The following is a 6,031-nucleotide window of genomic DNA, read 5'->3' as shown; positions in this document are numbered from 1 at the left end:
CTCCAAGGGCAGTATGTGGGTGTCTGAAGTCAGAGGTCCCAGCCGCCTGACCTCTGTGTCCTGTCCTGGGGTATGAATGTCTGGGTAGACGCCGCGCTGGGCAGCCCTGGGCATGTGACCCGGCCATTGCTATACTATGCCTGGTGTCCATCCCACCCATCCACGTCCATCCGCTCCCACACGCAGTTCCAGGGCTGGCAGGAGGAGGCTGGGCCTCCGCGTTCCAGGCTCCATGAGAGGCCAGTGGCGCGTTCCCTGTCAGGGTACAGGCCACCCACGGGGGGGCGGGGTGCAGCGTGCCATGCTGGGAGTCAGTGCCTGAGGTGGAGGAGGAGCAGGCCTCGTGAAGGTGTCACGCCACATGAGGGCTTGACCTCTCCCCCCCATGCCCTCTGCCAGGCTCTCCGTGCTGGGACAGGACAGGCCCGGTGCTGGACATGAGCATCTCCTAGTCTTGGTGTGGCTGTGGTCATGGACATGGACACCACCCCCATCTCTGTGGGAACAGGGCACGGGAATCGTCCCGGTCAGGTTCCCAGGTGACGAGGAGAAAGGCATCGTAAATGATGGTTTGATCAGTGGCTGGAACCTCCTGGAACCTCATAAAGGGGGTTTTGGGGTGGGTGCCCTGAAGGGGGTGCAGGGATGGGTGCCCTGAAGGGGGTGCAGGGATGGGTGCCGTGAAGGGGGTGCAGGGGGCGATGCCATGAAGCGGGTACAGGGGCGGGGGCAGGGCTGTCCTGGGGAGGGGCCCTGTGTGGGAAACCTGGACTGCCGCTAAGGCAACAGGCCTTGTGACACCCAGAAGACTGCAGAGCAGAGCCCCGGCCCCAGGCAGGGATGGACGGACAGACAGACCCCTCTCTCAGAGCTGGGCCGAATGATCCTCTGCAGCACAACAGAATAGGCACGGCAGGGCAGACCAGGCCTCTCAGGGGTCCTGCCTGCTGGGGAGTCGTGACCACCTGCCCCCTGAGCAGACGCCACACTCAGCTGTCCAGGGCAGATGTGAGGAGGTGGGGCAGGAGGGGATAAGGGAGACCTCATTTCCCAGCCAGTTCATGGGCCCCAAATGCAGACCCCAAGGGGGCTTGAGGGATTTGCCTCCTCCCAGTGAGTTTTCCTGTGGGGTCCGGAGACCCCCAGCTGTGGAGAATCCCACACTCCCCGTGATGGGGCTCGGGGTCTGGTCTCATCCGGGAGCCTAGCTGGGAAGGGGGATGAGAAGACATGGGACTGTGTGGGGTGTGGCAGGGGTGTGGGCCAGGTGAGACTCTGCCAGGACCCGGGCTCAGGACACCTTGGGTCAGGGCACCCCTAAAGCACGTCTGGGTTCCTCTGGCCAGGAACACTGCCTCTCTGGGGGCACTTGGAGGGTTTCAGGGAGAGGAGGCAGAGGTAGCTCCTTCCACCTGGGCCTGAGAACCTGCCCCAGCATGAGCTGGTGTCCAAGGGACACCCAGCAGGACACCCAAGACCCAGCTCCAAACCATGGACCCCACCCCCACTCCCTGTGACCCCAGAGCCCTCCTGCCCTCCTGCGCTCTGCTCTGAGGGCCAATTACAGTGTCTGGAGTTGATTAGATGCTGACACTGATGAACCCGAGGTAATTAGCAGAGAAAAGGCCCTTTTGATTAGTCCCACATTGCTCTCAGTGATGCAAAGTTCACGCCTGCGGGGGGTGTGGGGGCTGAGGTGCTTCTGGAATATTTATTTAAATTGTGAGTCTTGCTTCCACGCATGAAACTGGTTCATCTTCAAGCCCAGACTTGCTTGCGGGGCGACTGGACTGAAAGAATCCCGTCATCTTCCTCCCCCAGCCACGGCCCACCCAGGACCAGAGGGAGAGGAGGGGTGGGGGGAGACTCCCCAAGGAGTCTGCCTCCCCGCCCACCCATACAGGCAATCTCCCCTCCAGGCCAGCTGAGGGACAGCACCCACAGCTGGTGCACGTGGACTCAAGGTGCGGGCGGGCCTTGACCACACCTGCCCCCACTGACCCTACCGTGCCCACGTCCTGAGACCCACATCCCACCACCATGGAGGGCACCATGGAACTTCCCAGCCTCAGGATGGTCTCTGGTGCCTGGCCAGGAGGCCCGCAAAAGCCAGAGGGAGACCCCTGGTGGACAGACTGAGGGGCAGCAGCCCACCTGCAGAGTGCCTAGGGGCCTGGCAGGCGGAGGCTCAACTCTGGGGCTGTGTGAGTGTGACTATACACGTGTAAATGTGCCGGTGTGCCCTGAGTGTGCATGCAACTGCATATGTGTGCATTATCATGTCTGCACGTGTGTTCATGTGTGTGTTCGTGTGTGCATGTTTGCGTGTATCTGCATATGAGTATTCATGTGTGTGTGTTCATATGTGCATGTTCGAGTGTCTGCATGTGAGTGATCATGTGTGTATTTGTTCGTGTGTGCATGTTCGAGTGTGTGTGTGCACTGGTGAGTGTGTGTGTGTGACCGTGGACCTCATTTGGGTCAGAGAGGCAGAGAGCAGCAGAGCTGGGAGTCCAAGAAAAGTGAGCGACAAGGGCCAGAGCGATAGAGCAACAGGGAGGGCATTTGCCTTGCACGCGGCCGACCCGGGTTCGATCCCCAGCATCCCATATGGTCCCCTTAGCAGCACTAGGAGTAATTCCTGAGTGCAGAACCAGGAGTGACCCCTGAGAGTTGCTGGGTGTTTGTTTTTTTTTTAAAAAAAAAGAAAGGAAAGTGAGGGACAGGAAAGGGCACCCTCTAATGTGGAGAGTGGGGGGGCCTGCAGGTCCTGTGGCCTTGGGGAGGGGTGATTTGCAGCACTTGCTGTTAGCTGTGGGGCCACACGGCACTGAGATGCCCAGGACTGCAGGGTGGGATCCAGGCGTCACACAAACACTGGTCTCCCCTGTCCATGGGAACTAATGGCATTTTAACAGGCGACACCTCCCGGGCACTTAGTAAATGCCAGCACCTCCCTAGATACTGCTAGCCCCCCAGTCTGTCTGCGGACACCTCGGTGACCTGAGAACCTTCACCTTTTGCCAGTCCCCCAGTACCTGACAACTGCCCCTATGAACATGTCTCATAAAGGGCCCCCTCATGCCCTCTTGGGGGCACCATGGTCTCTGAGTATCAAAGAGTTTCTGTGTCCTCAGGAGATAGTGAATGGATGAATGGGTGAACAGATGAATAAATGAGGGAGGTAGTGAATGAATGAGTGAATGGGTGAATAGATAAATGAATGAGGGAGGGAGTGAATGAATGAGTGAATGAGTGAGTGAATGGGTGAACAGGTGAATGAGTGAATGAATGAGGGAGTGACTAAATGAGTATAAATAAATGAGTGGATAAGTGAATGAGTGAATGACTGAGTGAGTGAATAAGTGAGTGAATGAGTGAGCAAGTGAATGGGTGAGCAAATAAGTGAATGAGTGAGCGAGTGAATGAATGAATGGATGCATGAATGAATGAGTGAATGTGTGAATGAATGACATGAGGGTCCCGGACAGTGATGAAAGAGGGAAAAGTGGCTGGTGTTTATGGGGTTGATGCTGAGTCGGCCCCTCGGTCCCCACACCCGCCAGCCCTCCTGTCTTCACCGTCCCAGCACCATCAGAGCAGCCCTGGGACGGAGCAGGCCCAGCCCCAGGCCCCCCAGGAGAAGACTGGACAGGGCCTCCTGCACCAGTGGCTGGTCCCCTACTGCTGCCTGAGCTCTGAGGAGCAATGGGGTCCCTGTCTCCTCCCCAGGCTCCTTCCAGCCTGAGGGCCCAACCAGCTGTGGCCACAGGCCGGGCATGGCATGGAGTGGGGTCCCCGGAAGCCCCATGAGCCAGCTGTCCATGTCGCCCTGCCACCTTCTCAGGCCTCCGGCCCCCAGGGACTGGGCAGGGCTTCCAGCAGCTCTGACCACGGCCGGCCATGCCCAGGAATGGGCACAGGCCAGGCCCGAGGCGAGAGGACCCCCCTCTTCAGTGGCTTGTGTCTCCCTGAGCTAGTGTTGGTGTCTGCCGACAGCGCGAGTTCTGAGCACGGGGGTCCGCAGCTCCACCAGCTTTAGCACTGACATCCCAGGCCAGATCTGAGGCGCCCAGGCCCCATTCGAGGAACAAGCCCCCCGATGTGTGCATGACCCCCAAAGGCCCCAGGAGGTGACACCCGGAGACAGCCCCAGGGCATGGCCCCCCAAGTGAGGAAGAGTGCCCGAAGCTGTGCCCATCCCACCTCCCGTTGGAGCCAGCAGCATGGCCAGGAGGGCTGGACACCCTGGGAGAGGCCAGGGACCCCCGCACAGACACCACCTGGCAGGAGGCCTCCGCACACCCGTCACGTTCCTCTGTACAGAGACTGTGGGCAATAAAGGGGCCCTGTATTGGGGGCCACTCTCCCCAGCTCCTGGCCAGGTCTCCCCATGGCCCACTGCCCTGGCCCTGACTCTGCTGCAGCCCCTCACTGTCCCTCCCCACCGCCTAGGTGTTCCCCAAGCCTGCTGACGGCGACCTCCAGCTGGCCGTGTCTGTGGAGGTCGGGTGCAGCAGAGGGGATGGTGGCGAAACTGTGGGTCACTGGGGGACTGGGGGGCTGGGGGTGTGGCAGGGTCGGAGAGGTGAGTGGGGACAGTAGGGCTCAAGCATGGTTCGTGGCTGAAAGGACACGAGTCCTGTGCCTTCTTGGAACATGTGGGCAGCAGTGGCCTGAACTCGAGCGTGGATGAGCCCCGCGATCGGAGGCGGACAGGCATCTCCTAGATCAAGCCTGGTGTGCCCAGGACCCAGGCAGAGACTGCCGGGGCGCATCAGTGGCCTCCCCTCCTGGGACTGGATGCTGCCTCCAGGGACCCTGTTCTTGCCCAGGGCTGGTAGGACCCCCTAAGTGCACCCCAACCTGGTCTGGCAGCAGGTGGGTGCCCTTGAGGGGGCTTCGGTGGCCCTGTGCCTGGGAAGAAGCGGGAGGCTCTTCCTCCCAGATCCCAGCTGGGGGCTCCTTAGCCTCCTGGGCCTCCTGGAACGGTCCCGTCCACCGAGCCACTGCCTTCTCCCTTTCATCCCCATCACCCCCACAGAGTCAGGAGCAGCCCCTGCCCCCCCACTGCCTTGCTATGTCACCGGGACCCTCTGCAGCCCCTCTGTCCCTCTCTCCTGTCCTGCCATCCCCCAGATCCTGGCCAGCTGCAAGCCCTGCCCCGATCTGAAGCCCAGATGCAGCCTCTGCTCCTTTCCTCAGGCTCCCGGACATCCCAGCCCACTGCTCTCCTGGGGGGGGGGGGCGGGCACAGCACTGGTGTGAGTCCTGCCATGCTCTGCACCCCAGCCCTGCAGCCATGGACACAGGGCTCCCTACTGCCACGCTGGCCCAGCACCAGGCCTGTACCGGCAGATCTGGGTCCTCTCTCCTCCCTCACCCCTGAGGGCACCCCTGTTGGCTGGGGCCACCCACCCCGGATAGGCCCACCTGTCCTCACTTGGCATCTGCCTTGGGGGCAGCAAAGCACCCACTGCCAGGGTGCTGCCCCCTGCAGGACAGCAAAGCCACCTCCAAATTTACTCTACCCCTACTGGACAAGTGGCCTGGGGACAGTTGTGGGCCCAGGGCTCCTGGCCTCTGACGGCTCCCCCTGAAGGAGCCCTCAGATCTTCCACCAGATGGGCTAGTCCGGGCACAAACCAGCCGACTGAACTTCCCTTCCGCCGGTCACCGCAGCCAAATGACGCAGGGAGGCGGCATGTCCACGGGGCGGCCCAGCGCCAATGGCTCCTCGGGGGTGAGTCAAAGCCCGACCACAGCTGCTCCTCCTCCACTGGCCTCTCTGCTCCCCCATGTCCCTCCAGGCCCATCCCTAGGGGTGCTGTAGAGGGGAAACAAACCCGGGGCGGGGGCGCCTCCAGAACAGAGGTGAGTCCTGTTCCCAGGCACCCCGGGCCACTGCAGTGGGGGGTGTTGCTGTCTGACAGTTGGCGGGCACAGCATGGGCACTGAGTGCAAGAACGGCTGCACTAGGTCCCACACAGCAGCCCTCAACTGCCCTGCGCTGCCCTCACGGGCACAGACC

The sequence above is a fragment of the Sorex araneus genome, chromosome 4 (assembly GCF_027595985.1).
Source record: "Sorex araneus isolate mSorAra2 chromosome 4, mSorAra2.pri, whole genome shotgun sequence".
Classification (NCBI taxonomy): Eukaryota; Metazoa; Chordata; class Mammalia; order Eulipotyphla; family Soricidae; genus Sorex; species Sorex araneus.
The sequence above is the reverse complement of the archived record's forward strand: the minus strand, read 5'-3'. Positions refer to the sequence as shown.